Below are 18,949 nucleotides of genomic sequence, written 5' to 3'. Positions count from 1 at the left end.
GTGTGCAAATTGCGTTGACTGCGCGTGGGCGTGAGCCTGCGCCCTGTGGGCGAGGGAAACGAAGATGGTGTGGGCAGCGGCAGCGGCAGCGGCATCGGCATCGGCAGCGACTGGCCAGCGAGGGAGGGGTGTGCAAGTGTGACATTTGTGGCCTGCGCATCCTTTGAGCCAATCGCAGCCTTGCAAATGCATTGAGCGAGAGAGCGAGAGAGGGCGAAGAGAGGCGCGTCGCTACGATTTTGTATGCGTGCGTGCGTGTGTTTGTGTCTGCGCTGTGTGCGTGTGAGTGTATCTATGCTAAATTATCTTGATAAGATTAGTTGATATGATAGAGTGACTAAGAGAGAGCGAAAGAGAGCGAGAGCTAGTTCGTTTCTCTTTATGTTCTTGTTTTCTTTTGGGTGTCTGTGCTAATTAGTTCGTCAGCTGAGGCTGAGGCTGAGGCTCGACGACCCCGCCAATTACCCAATTACCCAGTTAGTATGTTTACCTTTTGGGGCAGGTAGGAAAGGGGGGGGGGGTTATAGTGTTAACCCTATACAGGGTATATAAAGCACTTGATACACTCTCTTAAGAATCAGCAAATGCGTCGCTTCGGTTATTTGATTCGCATACACATCTGGACGTTTCATATATTTTTATTAAACAAACATTAATGCACAAATTGTATTTCAAATTGATCTGTTTTTTATATGCCAATTTAATGGGTTTTTTTAAAAAATTCCATTTCAAGTGGTTCACAATGGAAAATCATTTTTCCGAAGAATACGAATTTAGATTGAACGTCGTTTACTTTTTGGCATATTCTAATTTCTTGAAGTTCCCATTGAGAGCTCTTTCATTACTTGAGATCTCTTTATGCCCAAGAAGAGGATTACGATAGACATACATATAAGCCATATATGTATATCTGTATATAGTATACTAGCGGGTCTTGTCGGACTTTCCCGTTTTGTGCTCAACATTTTAGATATCACCTTTCGACCCGTAGATCTCCACTTCTATTTAAAAATATGTTTAAGCTCCAACGAATAAAGAACCAAATTTTAGAATCAACGATTTCCAGCCATGTTAGACTTAAGGTGAGAAAACTGAAGCCGAAAAATAAATTTTCGTCTATTAAACCTTTGCCTCTTATTTTCCCTCCAAAATGGGAAACTTAGCGAAAACGTATCAAATTAATTTGCACAAAGATCTTTGAAAATGCGTTTGAAACCGACAATAAACAAAAAGGTTGCAAAATTTCCGCCAAGATTCCACAGTTGCGAGTGGAATTTCCAAAATCGCTGAGACACGGAATCTTTTGTGTTTTATGTTGGGTTACGAAAAAGGTTTAATAATAAGTTTGAAGCCGATCTCTCAGTTTTAAGAATATCGTCTTGAAATATATCGGAACCGGCCGGATCGAACAACTATAACAACTATAACTATAAGTTTCACTATGCTCCTCATATCATCTAGGTGCAATAGGAACGATCGGTTGAATATTAAGTTCTTCTCTAAAACGACACTATTGTTTTTCAAGATATCTTGACTATTAAAGATATTTAAACTATGCTGCCTACATCTGAGTCAAATCCTATCAAGATCGTACTATATTATATAGCAGCACAAGAAGAAGAATCGGTCGCAAATTGAGTTCTGTAAGGAAAACTGATCTGTTTTCCGAGATACTTTCATCAAACTCAACATGCTCACATATCTGAAAAGTCACAGGGCAAATGTCTGCCAGGGTATTAAATCTTCGGCGTGCCAAAGATATCCTTACTTTCTCGTTTCTTAAAGAGGATTCTTTAAATAAATATATATGTATATATATATACATAAAATATAATAATTTATATTGCAAATAATTCATAACAATGTCAAATTGTTGATTTCTTTATAATTTCTTGCATTTAGTTTTAGATGCGGCGAATTTTCAGCTTGAGCTTCAAATTTTGAGCTGCAGCTGCAATTTGTGCGTGTGCGTGTGCCAGCGCTGCTGTCGCTGACTGCGACTGCGACTGCGACGTCAGCGTTGACGTTGACGTTGACGCCGCTCGCTAAAACTACATAAATCAAAGGAAAAGCATTTTTCTGTTCTGTGCTTTGCCATTCGGCGGGCGTCTACAAAACTTTTCATTCTATTGTTGTTGTTGCTGTTGTTGTTGTTGTTGTTGTTGTTGTTGTTGTTGTTGTTGTTGCTGTTGTTGTTGTTGTTGTTGTTGCTTTTGCATTAGCATTTTGTACGCATGTTTCAGACATTTAACATTTCTTTTCATATAGACAAGAGACAGATATCGCACTTATACGCACACACACACACACACACACGGACACACACACATACGAAGATACATATATTGAATATATAACGTTTTATATATTTGATCGTCGTTTCTTTTTGTGTTTTTTTGTGTTTTGCTTATTTGTTGTTTTGCGGCGGGCCGTGAGGCCAAAACATTTATAGGAATATTTCAAATCGCAGACACGACGCCAGTCACAGCGTTGACGGCGACGTCGACGTCGACGTCAACGTCGCTGCCGCTGCCGCTGCGTCGGCGGGCAGCGCATTAAATGAGGCTGACAAAAAGAGGAGCAAAGAAAAGAACAACAAAAAAAAAATCGACAAACAATAACTGAAAAGTTCTCGCGTTCAAAATTCTATGCGCAAAAAATGGAAAATTATGAAATGGAAAAGTAGACAATAAATAAAAAAATTTAAATTCGATTCGAGCCGAGCCGATGCCGAAATACCCTAACATTATGAAATGAAGCTGAATATGGAACATTATTAAATGGAAATTGTGAAAATATATAATACAAGTACAATAAGTCGAAGCTGAAATACCCTAGCATGATAAAATTTCGCAAAAAAGGAATATTATTAATGGAAAAGCAGACAAAAGAATACATTCAAATATGATTAGCCGAAGCTTAAATACCCTTATACTAATAAAGTTTAGCAAAAAATTAAAAATTATCTAATGGAAATAATGAAGATGCATTACAAATACAATTAGTCGAAGATAAAAAACCCTTTAATACGAGTAGCCGACGCTTAGATACCCTAACATTATTAAATTGTGGTGAGGCCCAAATATCCTGACTTAATTAAATAACACATAAAATGGAAAAACAGACAAGGAATTGTACATTAAAATAAGCTTAAATACCCTCATCTAACCAAATTACGCAAAAGCATTTGGTATATCATATAGTATCATATAGAAGTCCATATGATCCCGACCAAAATCAAAACAATATTTTCTAAATAATATTCGAACTATATTCCGATCACAAAGTATTTCCCAGTTAGTTCAAGAAAAACATATCATGATAAAAAAAAAGTTTTTTCCAAACTCTTTTCTATGTCAGCTATATGATATAGTGGGCCGATCTGGTCGGTATCAATAGATACACTATCTAGAGCAAAAAGCTGAAGCTCAAGTCAAGTTTCAGCAAGAAAGCTGCGTCCGGAGTCGAGTTCGCATAGATTATTCGGACAGAGAACAATTTTTGTATTGCGTTCAGTGGGTTTCCATCAAGAAGGTATCAGAATTTGCGACATAATTGCAATACACTTGGTTAGGGTATATTTAGAGTCTGTGTAGCCTGTTGCCAGCTGCCTATTTTCGTGCTTATTATTTCATAATTTTCTTTGCATTCCAACTCATTTTTCTTTCATTATTTATTTGTTTAGTTTTCGTTTTATTTTATTTTTTATTTTGTTTTGAGTTCTTCAACTATTTTAATTTGTTTTATTTTTGCTTTAAGAGTGACAGAAATTATGGTTAAACGATATCGCGCGATTTTATGGCCAACGCCTGGCGCTACATTAAAATTGTTGACCCGCCTTCGCGACTCGTTCTCTTTGTTCTTGTTCATGTTGTTCTTGTTGTTCATGTTGTTCTTGTTGTTGTCTGTCTGTCTGTCTTTTATCTTGTGCAGTTGTTGTTGATAATGAAATTGACAGCATGGGAATCGAAAACTCGCGAAGCAAACAAATTAATTAACTAAACGCCAGCCTTGTGCTGTTGCCCCCTCACATCCCACTCGCTGCTCGCCTCTTGCCTCTCCCCTCTCGCCAGTCGTCAGTCTTTGCATATTGTCAAAAGTTTTGCGAATACTCTGTGTTCGCATTGTTTATTACTAATACTTAATATATTTGCGATTCTGTTGCCCCCGCACTCGTCACTCGCCACTCGTCACTCGCTGCTTGCCTCTCGCCGCTCTCGAAAGCAATCAAATTAAGCAACCCTCACTCGCCGCTTGCTACTCGCCTCTCGACACTCGCCGCTTTCCTCTCGCCCCTCGACTCTCGCCACTCGCCGCTTTCCTCCCGCCCCTTGCCCCTCCCCACTCGCGAAAGCAAACAAATTAATTGACTAAACGCCAGCCTTGTGCTGTTGCCCCCTCACTCGACACTCAACACTCGTTACTCGTCCCTCGTCAGTTTTTGCATATTTTGCTCAGATTGTCACAAATATCGCAAATATTTTGTGTTCGCATAATTTATTACCAATACTTAATATATTTGCGGGACATTTTCATTTAATTGCGCTCACACGTGCCCCACTAGAACAACAAAAATACAGAAAAAAAACTACAAGACACAACAAAAAACAAATGTCTGCGTGTGTGTCTGTGTGTGTGTGTGTGTGAGTGTGTGTTGTGGGAGCTTTAAAATGATATATGGACGGCCATAAAGGGATTTGTCGCCAGCCAGAGACAAACACAAAATGAACAAGAAAAAACCAAGAAAAAAAGAGTGAAGAAAAATAAAAAGAAAAGCCAAAGAAAATTCATAGGAGAATTTTTCTTAAATTTTTGGTACAGCGAAAGCGTTTCGTGTGCTAAGAAATAGTTGAATGATTAATCTTCTGCTTTAGTCATTCCTCGAAACAATTTATTTTCTCTCGTTTCTGGCCAGAGTTAATTGATCGCATCATCATCAATAAATTGGCAGCTCTTCCAGGCATGACTTGCACGAAAAGCGACTCCACAGAAGCGAGCTTCCCCTTCCCTCTCTTCCACTCGCCCACTCTCACACAGACACACGCACTCTCACAGATCATGTTACTTAACAGCTGAAGAGCTCATGTTAGGCTTAACAGCGCTGTTAACATATTTACAGAAATTTACAGACAAAAACTCATTCTTCAAATAACTTTACTGCATTTGCTTTGATCTTTCTGAAATTTTCGGCTTTCTAAAGGAATTCAATTGAAAAATCATTCAAAAAGGAGGAAAGTATTGTACATGCATACCAAAAACATCTTATGCTTAATATGTGTGTCTCAAAGCTATGATATTAATCAGTTTATCATCTTCAATCAAGTTAGAATTGTTATCGATATTAATTGTTAATCGCAAATTGAGAGCGAGCTATGGAAATGAAAACAACTAAATCTGCGTTTGGTTAACGAGAAACTACTTGTCAAATTAGGTGTCTCTAGGCTCGTATTATCTGTGAGATATGCTCAAAAGACAGGTGCTGAAAATGATCGATATTTATCGATATACACATACAGGCAGGTAAACAGACATGGCTAGATCGACCCAGCTCGACAAAACTACTTTAAAAGATGCCTCCTTCAGTCCATTCCTTACTTTTCTCTCTCTCTCCCCCCCTCTTTCCCCACTCTCTTTCCCTACCTCTCTCCCCTCTCTCGTTTAATTTCTTTTGTCTTTTTCTGCCTTTCTTGATGCACACTTAGAGCATTTATTGCCCCATTGAGTTCTACGAAGAAGCTTGCGAATTCGACTATAACTGTTTTCGTATATTCGATTATTGCGTACTTTCTTCTGCATTACCCAGTTATATGGTTATAGAGCTATATATAGATATACATACATACATACATATATATATATCGCTGAATGCAGCGCTTATCGGGCAATTGTTGTGCGGCGTCGATTGTTTATAGATTTGCGCATTGTCCAAGTTAAGACTTTAATTGGTTTACACCGAATACGCAACGGTAGCGACCGATCGATATACCGATCGGATCGTACGATCGCGCGATCGGGCGATCGGGCGATCGGGTATTATATCATCGCTATATACGGGGGTTGATGGGCTCATGTAATTGTTCGGCGGGCGCTTAATTGGGTTGACTGATAAGCACGGAAACTAGAAGAAGACTCGAAAGAGCTGCGGCTGGCATTGCGCATACGACGCGTAATCCGAGAGTGCCGACTGGGGCTTGGGGTTTGTGTGGGGCTTAGGGGGATTAGGGGGAGGGGGGTGGGGGCTGCTACTAGCCATTTGGCACGGTAGCTGGCAGCGTGTGTTTAGTTTTTGACAATGTTGTCAGGCGACGGCAACCGCAGGCATCAAAATCAGGTAACAAACTAGGTAAATCAAGACGCGAGTTGCCCCTCTCGCCCGTTCTCGCTCTCCCTCTCACTCTTCTTCTACTTTAAGCTGTATCTGTATCTGTATCTGTATCTGTATCTGTATCTGTATCTGTATCTGTATCTGTATCTGTATCTGTATCTGTATCTGTATCTGTATCTGTATCTGTATCTGTATCTGTATCTGTATCTGTATCTGTATCTGTATCTGTATCTGTATCTGTATCTGTATCTGTATCTGTATCTGTATCTGTATCTGTATCTGTATCTGTATCTGTATCTGTATCTGTATCTGTATCTGTATCTGTATCTGTATCTGTATCTGTATCTGTATCTGTATCTGTATCTGTATCTGTATCTGTATCTGTATCTGTATCTGTATCTGTATCTGTATCTGTATCTGTATCTGTATCTGTATCTGTATCTGTATCTGTATCTGTATCTGTATCTGTATCTGTATCTGTATCTGTATCTGTATCTGTATCTGTATCTGTATCTGTATCTGTATCTGTATCTGTATCTGTATCTGTATCTGTATCTGTATCTGTATCTGTATCTGTATCTGTATCTGTATCTGTATCTGTATCTGTATCTGTATCTGTATCTGTATCTGTATCTGTATCTGTATCTGTATCTGTATCTGTATCTGTATCTGTATCTGTATCTGTATCTGTATCTGTATCTGTATCTGTATCTGTATCTGTATCTGTATCTGTATCTGTATCTGTATCTGTATCTGTATCTGTATCTGTATCTGTATCTGTATCTGTATCTGTATCTGTATCTGTATCTGTATCTGTATCTGTATCTGTATCTGTATCTGTATCTGTATCTGTATCTGTATCTGTATCTGTATCTGTATCTGTATCTGTATCTGTATCTGTATCTGTATCTGTATCTGTATCTGTATCTGTATCTGTATCTGTATCTGTATCTGTATCTGTATCTGTATCTGTATCTGTATCTGTATCCATCTGTATTTTCCACCGTGATCTTCCCCTTCAAACCTACAGTCAGTCTTATAAATATATTCACATTTGTATCTGTATTTATTTCCATTTGGCTTACCGTTTGCTTATCCCCTCTCAAGCCTTTCTATTTCCCTATCAAAACTATCAAACCAATAAATGTATCTGTATTCATTCATCTGTATATGCATCTGTATCTGTATCTGTATCTGCCGCTGTCTGTGTATCTGTATCCGCATTTGCGGTAGGCTCAAACGATGTTGTTGTTGTTGTGTTTGTTGCTGTTGTTTGGCCGTTTGGCTGGTCGGCTCGACGCAACGTTTGTAACTGTCAATCATAAATTAGATGCCAATCAAAGTAAATCACAAAAAATTGTGCCTGATTTAAATGGCAAATGGCAAAAGCCACTGCACCGCACAAACATCTGTTTTCAGATTGAAACCATATGAAATCGTTTATCGTTTATTTTGAATTGTTTATTGTGTTTTGTTTTGTTTTATTAGCTACGGCGCACGGCGCACGGCAATATCCATCATGGGATTAATCATGCAGAGAAAGCGGCTAATGGGTATTAACAATGTGCTCCCCCCTCCCCTCTCCGCCCCTTTATCTTGCCCAAAAGCTGTTTTGAGTAGTTTAAAGCTTGATTGAAACAAGTCATTGACGACTTAAAGCTTTGGCTTTAGCTAAGCTGCAAGTTTGATTAAGTGAGCCCATTTTAAGTCTCCCTTGGCTGTTTTCGGAACTCCTGTGATCAGAGCTAAAACTGAAAGCTTCAACATTTCGATGACGTTTTCTTCTACACATTTTGTAGCCTTGGCATTTTGAGGTGCTTCAAAGCAATTTGTTCTTCCCCCCCCCCCCCCCCCTGCCAGCCACGCCAGCGTAGACTTTAGATTTTCGTTTTAATAGCTGACTGTGCTGATCTCTGCTCGCGCCTCTTGCTTTCACAGTCGACTCAGCCAATATTAAGTATACGTCATGTATTTAGCGTTTTAGATCGCTTGAAAGCAATTAAAAAAAAGTTGGGAAAGTTTAAATCAGACTCGCGTCTCGTATGAATATTCATAACTCGGCGAGAAACTGGCAACTGCCAGTTGACAACTGGCTGACAAGAGCCGCAAAGCTGGTAACCCGGTGAGTGAATCGCGTTGCCGACTGATCGACCAATTGATCGATCACGCAATTGATCGATCGCCATTTATCGAACTGTGTGCGAGTGTGTGTTGAGACTCATTCATATGTAATTGCAGCGTAGTCGGTCTGATTGAATCGGGCAAATATATGGAAGCCACCCCGCTCTCTCTCTCTCTCTCTTTCTCTCGCTTTCCCATAAAAATCGGTCATCTTTTGCCTTGCTCTTAAAGCTGGACTTCAGCTCTATTCAAGTCTGCACCTCTTCGATATGTTTTGGCATTTGTTATCACAAAGTTCTATATCTTTCACAGCAAGGCAACTAGATGGTTTTGTTTTTTGTAGGGCATATCGATAATTGAATACCCTTTTCGCGAACATATTACAGAAATATAGATTATAAGAAACTTTTGTATTTGATTTGAATGCTCAATGTTCGTCGATTTTCTCTAGGGGAAATAGAAGTCCACTTTTTAATATATATTGCTTATATGCTAGAATTTTACTTGTGGAAAGTTCCTATTGGAAGGATTCAAGACGTTCGTTATATTGAGAAGGGGAAATAAGGAAAAAGACGTACCTATGCAACTCTTCACGGAGATTGAAGCTTCTCTCTCTATTTCTCCCTCTCTTCCTCTTTCTATCTCTCTCTCTCTCTCTCTCTCTCTCTCTCTCTCTCTCTCTCTCTCTATACCCCTCTCTCTCTTTCTCTCTCTCTCTCTCTCTCTCTGTCACCTTCTCTTTCTAATTCTCCTTCTCTTGCTCTTTCTCTCTCTGTCGCTCCCTTGCAAAGCGTTTTATCCTTTTTGTGTTCAAAGTTGACTCTTTCACGCGCCGCTTGAAACGGCGCCAAACGCAGCTTCACAACGGAAATGCTCAACCCATGTAGCGCATTAAAAAGCACACACACACACAACAGCAAAAGCAACAACCATAGCGAAATACCTAAAGAATGTGTATGTACAAAAAAAAAATGCGTCATCAGCGCCAGCAATTTATGTGCTTATTTAATGCCAGCTCCCAGCTCCCAGTACCAAGTACCCAGCACTCAGCACCCAGCGCCAAGTACCTCAGCACCCAGTGCCCTACCCCTGCGTACCGCCGGCGCCCCCCCCCATGGGCCAACCCCTTGGCAGTGGCACGCCCCGATGGTGCACTGCAATCGCCATGCTGTAAGTCACACCAATTGCTAATGCACGCCGCGCTGCGATACGATCCGATTCCGATTCGCAATCGATCGGAAACGATACGGCTCGAGCAGCCATTGAATTGTAAATTGTAAAATTGTTTTTCGTTTTTGTTATTTTTTTCTCTTTCTTTTCGTCGGTATTTTTTTTTTAGCAAGGCATCTACAGGCCCCCAACCCAAGCCCCCGATCGATTGATTTCTGATTTGTTTTCGCTTTTTTTATGTTTTTTTTTTTTTGTGGGTCACCCTTCGTTCAGCCTCTAAACATAGTAATAAAAGCCGACTTCATTGCCAGGTAATTGCCGCTTTTTTTGTTCTTTTTGGGTGTGTGTCTTGGCTAAGTGTCGGTGCCTGGTTCTGGTTCTGGGGCTGGGTTCTGTTTCCGCCGCATTCCTCGAGTTAATAACTTGATCAGTTTGCCTGAAATTAGTCGAGAATGTGCCTGAATAATATTACACTTAATATTTCGCTCAATCCCATCGAATCCACTTTGATTTATGGGAATTTTGAATAGCTATCCAATTCATTCCACATGCTTTTAATTGGCACTGTAAATACCCTCTGCCCATAAATGACAGCAAAAGGGTATACTAAAGGGACAGTAAGAGCGAAAGAGGGGGAGTATGCGAGAGGTGCTAGAATGTGAGATTTCTCACAAGGTTGCCAGGAGAAGTACTGTGATCCCGGTCCTACGTGGGGTTATCTTCTGAAATTTTGCTATATCTGCATCTTTTTTACACAATTAATACACAAGTCGATATCGAATGGATTTGCTCATCAGATAATATAGCTATTGTATAAACAAGAGATCGAAATTTATATTGATCTATGAAAATTTGTTTGATCCAATCCGGAATACTTCATTTAAAGACTCTCATTTTGGCAATATAATAAAAGTTGTTACTTATAGATTTTGAACTTTTAAAATAAATTTCCTTCAGTTTGTTTTTTACTTGTTCAGCATTCATAAAAGTTCTCCAGTTATAGGGTATTCGAAGTGCGACTCTTGCACTTTGTCTACGGTTTCTTGTGTTAAAGTGCACTTCATTTAGTTCTTATGAGGCAGTTATACACATCTAAATCGATTGGTCTAGCCATCAATCACACGATATTGTTCCATACATCATATATCACACGTCATATGTCGTATATATCATCTATGTATATTGCATTTAACATTTATCAATGTCCAATTTAATTTAGTTTCTATTGCTATATGAGAAGTAGCTGCAAGTGCGAGCAGTGCAGCTGTGCATATATATATGTACATATGTGTGTGTGCGTGTGTGTGTGTGTTACCTTCACACACACACACCCACACGCATTGCGAACGCTTCTTTTTTTGGTCACCTACAACAATTGAAAATACGCGTTCGTTAAAAAAGCTTCGTTATTCTGCTGCTGCGGCGGCTGCTGCTGCTGCAGGACGACGCTTGCGTTTTACCGTTAACGTTTAACGGTTAACAGTTCGCGTTTATTTGTCAATTTTTTGTGTGTGCACTCGTATCGGCTGTCTTCGGTTTTCGTATTGTTTGATATTTTTTTCTTTTTGTTTTGATTTTTTTGTTTTTTTGTTTTGTTTTTCATTCGAATTCGCTGCGTTTTTCGTCTTTCGTTTTTGTTGTTGTCGCCTGCGCGTCTCGTTTGCGCGCGCGCGTCTTTTCTAGCGTCGTTCGTTCGGTCGACGCGATCTTGGACAAACTGAAGTTCGATTGACGCTGACGCGCGCCGGCAGCAGCAGCAGCAGCAGTAGCAGCACCAAAAGCAGCACAAGCAGCCGTCGCATAGAATAGATGCCGCACTGCGTCGCGCCTCTCTCTTAGTTGACGGCTCTCTCACATGTGACAAACGCGCGCACACACACACACACACACACACATGCATACAACTGTATAGCAAATAGGCAAATAGACAACGGCCGACAGCTGCGCTCTGCTTGACACTGACGCTGACGTCGCTGTCGCTGTCGCCGTTGACGTTCTTTCGTGTTGTTGTTGAGCTTTTTTGTTGTTCTGTGTGGTTTTTTTTTTTTAGCTTTTTAGCTTTTTTTTTTGTTTTTTTTTTGTTGTATTTTGTCAACATGCACGACGCGCACTTCGTTTGCTGGATTAGTTGTTGTTGCTTTTTGGCTTATTGTGGATTTTAATTTCATTTCTGTTGTTGTTGTTGTTGTTGTTGTTGTCGCTGCTATAACGTGTATTTTATATTGTTTGTTTTGTCTTTTGCCTGTCGCTATCTATTAACCTAATGCGCGCCCGCCCCGCCCAGCAATCAGCATTCAGCATGCCACCAAGCCCACCCAACGTCGACCCCCCCCCCTCCGCCCACACATACGACGCTCTTTCCATTGATTTTGTGCTGCCTATTGAAGCGTGCGCTACTTTCCAGTGAACAGCATATGTACATGCATACCAACATACACATATTTATACATATGTACAAGCATATGTATGTATGTGTGTGTGTGTGTGTGTGTGTTTGTGTACACTTAGCCCCCCGTTGGAGCTGCTGTCGGCGGAACTAACCTACGACAGGCAGCCGCGCATTGGCGCATCGGCGCACGCGGCGTATGCGCAATGTGCGAAATATTGTTGCATTGAAATCGGAGCAAAGCGCAACTATTTGAACATGCATACCCTGTAGCAAAAGTGGTGCGAGGGTTGGCATAACGCGCTGTAAATGTAAATGAGTTGTGTGACAGTTCTTTTACACACTTGTTTAAGTTAAATACCGATAACTTGTAGACAACTAAAAAGTATTCACGCTCCTTCGTGGAAAACGTGTGAAAAACCTTGCTTGATTATTGAACAAAGCACAAGGCTATAGCAGGGCTGTAAATTTTGAGTTTAGCTTGCATATAAGTTGTGAATTTGATTCTTCTTTTCATTGCAGGGTATTACATAGTCAAGCAGACTTTTGTGCACACATATGCTGTGCATTTTCTCCTTACAGGGTATTTCGCAGTCAGGCACACTGGCGCACTTGTTTATTATTGTAACTATGCGTAAATGCAAAAATATGTTTTTATTTTTGCACAAACTTTTCATTATTTATTTTTGGGATATTTTTGGTTAGGCGGAATTTTTGGTTGGCAGTATTACGATTACACTCACGATGCAACGCATGATCTTTAGCCGAATTCCGCAGTTTGTGCAGCTGCTGACGTCATTTGTTTAGCTGGAGATGCCATCGCGATGATCCATCATCGTCACGAGGCTCACTTTCGACTGTTTGCCAGGCAAATTTAGATTTAGATATAGATACGACTATATCTGCGTCTGTGTATGCATCTCGACGTGTCTAAAAATAGTCGCATTCGCTTATAGAACATTTTCTCATGGAATGTCTCGAGGTGCACCCGCAGACCGGAGACATACCCGACAACTTAGTCAAGGTATTTACCTAGCTAAATACCTGTTAACATATTGCCCGCCCGTGTATGTGCATGTTTTTCTTCTCCGCGTCTATGTCTGTGTCTATAATCTGGTTTCCCTTTCAATTCATATTCTGTCACGATCCGACGTCTACAACTACTCGTAGTCAGCCACAGCAACGACTGGAATTGGAACTGGCAAGTGTGGCGACTGAGTCTACCGATTAGCTTCATCTCAGCTGTGGAATCCAAATCCTTGAGTGTCAAGCGAGCCAATAGGCTGGCGTTTGGCAGAGAAGCAGGACTAATATGTCTCAATTCCATTGTTCCGCATTTAATATATACTGCATTAAGTAACTACATGGCTTAACATTGCTTTGACACGTTTAGCTTATCACATTGTGCTGTTCCAATTCCAGCATTCCAACTCCAATTCCATTGTTTCGCATTAAATATATATTGCATTAAGTGATTACACTGCTTTACTTGGATTTGATACGTTTAGCTTGTCACATTGTACTGTTCCAATTCCAGCATTCCATCTCCAATTTCATTGTTCCGCGTCTAATATATTGGGCATTTAGTTGTTAGATGGCTTTACTTTGCTTTAACATGTTTGGCTTAACACATTTTAGTGTTCCAATTCCAGCAATCCATCTCCAATTCCACTGTTCTGAATCTAATATAATGTGTGTTCTATTGTAAGATTGTTTCAGGGCCTTACTTTACTTTAACACATTGTAGTGTTCCAATTCCAGTATTCCAACTCCAAGTGCATTAAGTTGTTAGATGGCTTGACTTTAGTTACCATGCTGTGCTTGACATATTGTAGTGTTCCAATTCCATTGTTCCACATCTAATATATTGTGAGTTATATTGTTAACTTGTTTCATGGCTTTATTTTGCTTTGACGTTTGGCTTGACATATTGTAGTGTTCCAATTCCAGTATTCCAACTGCAATTTCACTGTTCCCCATCTAATATGTTGCGCATTAAGTTGTTACATGGCTATACTTCGCCTTAATATGCTTGGCTTGACATAGTGATGTGTTCCAATTCCAGCATTCCAAATAGCACTGTTTCACATAGCATGGATTCGTATTCAACTTTTCTTAAGTCAATTTGCTTTTGATAAGTTTATATTTTCACTGTTCCACATTCCATTGTTCCATATGCCACAGGCTCAACAGCTTGTTCATATTGATATACTAGGTTTTCTTGGCCAACTGCTGTTCCACTTGTCGTGTCTTACTGTTCCATTTGCCATACTGTTCCACATTCCATAGGTCTTTAACAGTGTTGGGCAAATTGTTCACCATTTCGTTATTGCAATATTTACCTCCCACTTAGCGCCAAATCAGGCTTTGGTCGCCGATTTGGGTTCGACTTCGGGTTCGGCAATTCCAGATGCCGCGTTGCCGCATCAATTAGCGCGTTTTGTTTGTGCGCTGCCTTCATTAGAAAAGTGTTGGCAACGCAAAGCAAACAAACAACACGCGATCATAAATATAATGGCACGTGCATTTGGCAAATGCCTTAAACAATGCATTAGGCCCCAACTTGTTTCCGCTGCGCCCTATTTGGCCCCGTTGCCATGTGACCGGCCGGCCGGCCGGCCGTTGAGCAGATCCCGAGACTGCCAAATAAATCAGCGCTGGACATGTGCGAGCGCATGATCGCAACGCCAATTAGTTATTCCAGTCCAAACAATGCCCGGCGCACCGCGAATGGACATAATTACGAGTCGACGGATGCGCCCACGTTTAATATATTTTCGAGACCTGCCTCTTCCAGAGGTAACCGAGCGACTCTTCGTGAGCTGAAACTTCGTTCGTGTCTGCTTAACCATATTTCATATTCAAAACTCCATTCCTCCTTATCTCTCAAGACATACAATTCTTTTATTCATATATATATTCTTCTATTTTACGTCTTGCAGCCTCTCCGATCTGTTTCTATATCTTTAGATTTGGTTCGAGATTTGTGCCCAAGTATTCCACATATGTGTATATATATTGATGTTCTCCTTGATCAGCTCTTAATATTTATTTGCTTTATAAATATTCTTATATTCCAGACCAGCAGGCATTACCCGGCTTTGCCCGGCATTCGTTAATTTTGCATGTAAACTTAAATCTAAAACGTAACAGTCCAAAATTATACTTATGCCCATAGTTCCTCCTGAAATCCTACATTTTCACTAAACGCGGTGAGTTCTTCGAAACGTGTGAAACACGACTTTCATCAAAGTTAACACAAATAGTTGCTTTTAGCCATTTTCCACCAATTTTTCACCACGACAGATGGAATTCGTAAGTTTGCTTTGATCAGGAATCAATCAGAATGAAAAGTCTTATATATATATAAAAACTATAAATAATCTATATTATTTTCTTCTTCAGATTTCTTTCCCATATAATCGCATGCTATAGTATTTAAGTGAAAATACATATATGTACATATATATGATCTGTAAAATATTCACGTAGCTATTCTGACCCAGCATATTAACTATGAGATTCGATGTAGATTTCGCCTTTGAGTTGGTTTGTTTTTTAATTTTTTTTTGTTAAAGCGATTGCAGATTCGTAATATTTGTGAATTTCGTGTCGTTGCGCCCATCTCTAAATTAGAACACTCGCAGATTAGACGCAGAGCACTGCGCCCCCATCCCCAGCTGCCTGGCCCCTCTTGCCCCCCCTGGCCCCTCTGGCCCCTCTCGACAAAACGTACCATATGCGGGCCCCCAAAAAGCAATTTTATCAGCGATCGCTGCGGCGCGTGATCTTGCGAGAGCGCCAAATACTTAGAAATAAACAAGTGGCGACCGACGGTGACGACGACGACGGACGACGACGGACGACGACGGACGATGGACGATGTCGATGGTCACTTCAGCGGGCAAAGGCAAAGGCAAAGGCAACGTCAACGGCAACGTCAACGGCAACGAGAGCGGAACGGGCAAAAAGCGAGCCAACAATTCGGGTACTTTAGCGAGGGGCTGGCCAAGGGGAGGATCCGGGATGGGGGATGGGTGATGGGGGGTGGGGCTAGCTGATGAGACGATGAGTAAGCCAAGCGGCTGCGGCTTCGGCTGTGGCTGTGTCTGTCTGGCGTTAGATAGTCACGCCTTGAGCAGCAGCAGCAGAGGCCGGAGCAGCAGCAGCAGAAGCAGCAGCGCATAATTAAGACAATAGTGGGCCATACACTGAGCGAAAATACGGCCTAACACAGTTTATAGAATTCTTAATCTGAATATTTCAAATAAGCGTAAATAAATGTTGAAAACAACTGAAAATTCCTTGACCCAACTATGCTGCAACTATGCTGCAACAGCATAAATCTAGTCGCAGTGTATATGTATATGCCGCATGAGATAAAATGCCCTTCTATTCGATTCTCAGATCATTCAATTAAAGAAGTTAATCGCTTCATTTTCTTTGGACGAGAACATATAAGAGAGTATAGAGAACGGTGGCATTTCCCATGCAATATAAAGGCAAAAGACACGGTTCTCGAATACTTCTCGGATATGATGCACTCTACATTGCAGTGTTCCACTTTCCACTGTTTCATATTCCACTGTGCCACATTTAGAATACTTCACTGTTTCCCATTTTCATGATCAATAACTGTTTCACATTTCCAAGAACAATAATGGTCGAGTGTGTTACACTTCACTGTTCCCCGTTTTCCGTTTTTTACTGCTTAATATTTCACTGTTTCACCTTTCCATGTTCCATATTTCCATATTTTACTGTTCCACATCGTTGTGAATAAATTTCCACTGAATCACAATTTGTATGTTTCACTTTTCTATTTTTTCAGTGAGTGCCTCTTTGACACCCTGTTTATATCCTGTCTGACTTTATGCTTTCACTTTGACAAGGATTCACTGTTCCACATTCCAATGTTCCACTGATGCCAAAAGTGAAATATCTAGATAATTTCCTCGCGTGTAGTTACAGCGCGCAGCGAGTATCTGTCAGATACATAAGTAGTATCTATCGCTGGCACAGGGCACAGCACACACACACACACACACACACACATAGAGCATCGCTCGACTGATCATTGATCGCAATCACAATTTTGCAGACAGCACACAAAATTGTGTGGCAATTATATATTTATTTGCTCAGTTATTATTATGCAGGGGTGCGGGGGCAATAGACATATCGCGGGTACACAACGAAATATTCCTATAATAATTTTCCATCGATCGTCACACACACACACACACACACACACACACGCACAGAGAGAGGTAGAGAGAGATATGTCCGTTCGTTATGCGCGGCGTATGCGCAATAGTTGCCTTTTGCCCCCGCTGCCTCATCGGCCTCTCCCCCGGCCGCACGCGGGGCGTATGCGCAATATTTGCCCAGCGCTTTATGAGTAGGCACCTGCTGTAACACACACTCGTTTTCTTCTCTCACATTGCATTGTTGTTGCTTTTCATTTTTTTTTTTTTTTTATTGGCTCCATTCCCTTGACTTTGTTAATTTGCTCAGCTGTTGGCGGCGCTTCTTCTTCTTCTTCTGCGTCTTCTGCGTCTTCTATTTTGTTATTGCGAGAGGCTCGTAAATTGTAGAACCTGCTAATAGATCGTTAGATAAATTTGCCCAACTATAAAAGAGCTGCGTTGCCCTTTCCGAATAGCAAGTAAATAGAATAACATTGTTGAAGCCCAAAACTTTGTCGCATTTATTCGCATTTCTCACATTTCGGCTAAAGCGACTTTATTTTATGGCCAGCTGATCTTTATCAAAATCGTGACAACTTATCTAATGAGACTTTCATTTAAAACTAAACAACAAAACTTCATTTGGATGGGACCATAATCAAAAAATATTTGAGTTGCGATCGATATTCATTTCAAACTCAATCAAACATAATGTGAAGTTGAAAAGCATTTCGCAAAACTTCGTTTTTACTGTAATAACATAAACGTATCGAAAAAATTCTCACAAAGATCTCAAAGTGAGTTTGAATCCGAAGACACACAAAAAAGATGCAAATTTTCTGCAAATTTCCACAGTTGCGGGTGGAAATTCCAAAAAGCGTGAAACGCGTTTTAAATTTAAGTTTAACAAATATTTAAAAAGGAAAATGATTTCGAAGCCAATCGGTAAACGAAAAACTTTCCTACAACGGTTTTCCGGTTTATCGGTTTTCCAATTTACTACTTTTGTGGGTGGAAATCTCTGAAATATGAATTAAATTCTCACGAAGGGCCTTGGAATTAAGTGTGAAGAACATCGGCTAAAACGATCGGATGATACACAAAAAAGTTTCAAAAAGTTTTTTCCCGATTTGTTCATATTTGCGGCAGGAATTATTCACAGTCCTAACTTGTTAGCTCTTATGATTTGGGCTGTGCGTTGATTATAATCAGCCAATCAGTCAGTCAGTGAGTCAATCAGCCAATCAGTCAGTCAGTCAGTCATTCAGTCAGTCAGTCAAAAGTTCGAACAAATAGGTTTGTATATAGAGATATTTGTAATTACGTACTCACCTGTAAATTCACACGCATGATTATTATGTCGTCATCTTTCAGCAGGCGGGAGACAAACTTTTACATAAACAATTCCCTGCAAGAACAGAAAAGAAGAGAAAATGTTTATTAGTTTAAAAACGCAGCAAGCTTGCTATACCTTACTTGAATTAGTGAGAATCGCATAGTAGAGCAATATATATAAATAATTAGTTTTCAGCTCAGCTCAAACTAACACACATATTTAAATACATGCATGCATGTATATATTCAAATATTGTAATAGTTTTACGTATACGAAGACATAGTTAAATTTATACTATTTACCAGTTTTCTCATCTATATACATATGTCACATTTAAAGCCACTGTCTCCTCCAATATTAAAAAAGTAACCTTATCCTTTCATTAAGCCAGGAGTAGGTGGAGGCTGCTGTCGTTTCCTCTA

General features: G+C 40.2%; 1 protein-coding gene across 2 annotated transcripts in view; it reads right to left on the bottom strand.

Moving 5' to 3' along the window:
- Positions 1-18,599, bottom strand: part of sog (short gastrulation) — a 51,551-nt gene extending 32,952 nt beyond the window's left edge. The window contains exon 1 of one of the 2 annotated variants that reach the window (XM_064682684.1): positions 18,524-18,599. The gene's annotated coding sequence lies outside the window, so the exon portion shown is untranslated. Of the gene's footprint in view, positions 1-10,986; positions 11,321-18,523 lie in introns of those variants that run through there. The other variant, XM_064682683.1, reaches the window with a different exon arrangement.
- Positions 18,600-18,949: the final 350 nt, after the last annotated feature.

Source organism: Drosophila montana, unplaced genomic scaffold (genome assembly GCF_035044405.1).
Source record: "Drosophila montana isolate Dmon_TW-CO22-7 unplaced genomic scaffold, ASM3504440v1 contig_2482_1, whole genome shotgun sequence".
NCBI lineage: Eukaryota > Metazoa > Arthropoda > Insecta > Diptera > Drosophilidae > Drosophila > Drosophila montana.
Note: the sequence above shows the minus strand (reverse complement) of the source record. Positions and strands in the feature narration are given on the sequence as shown.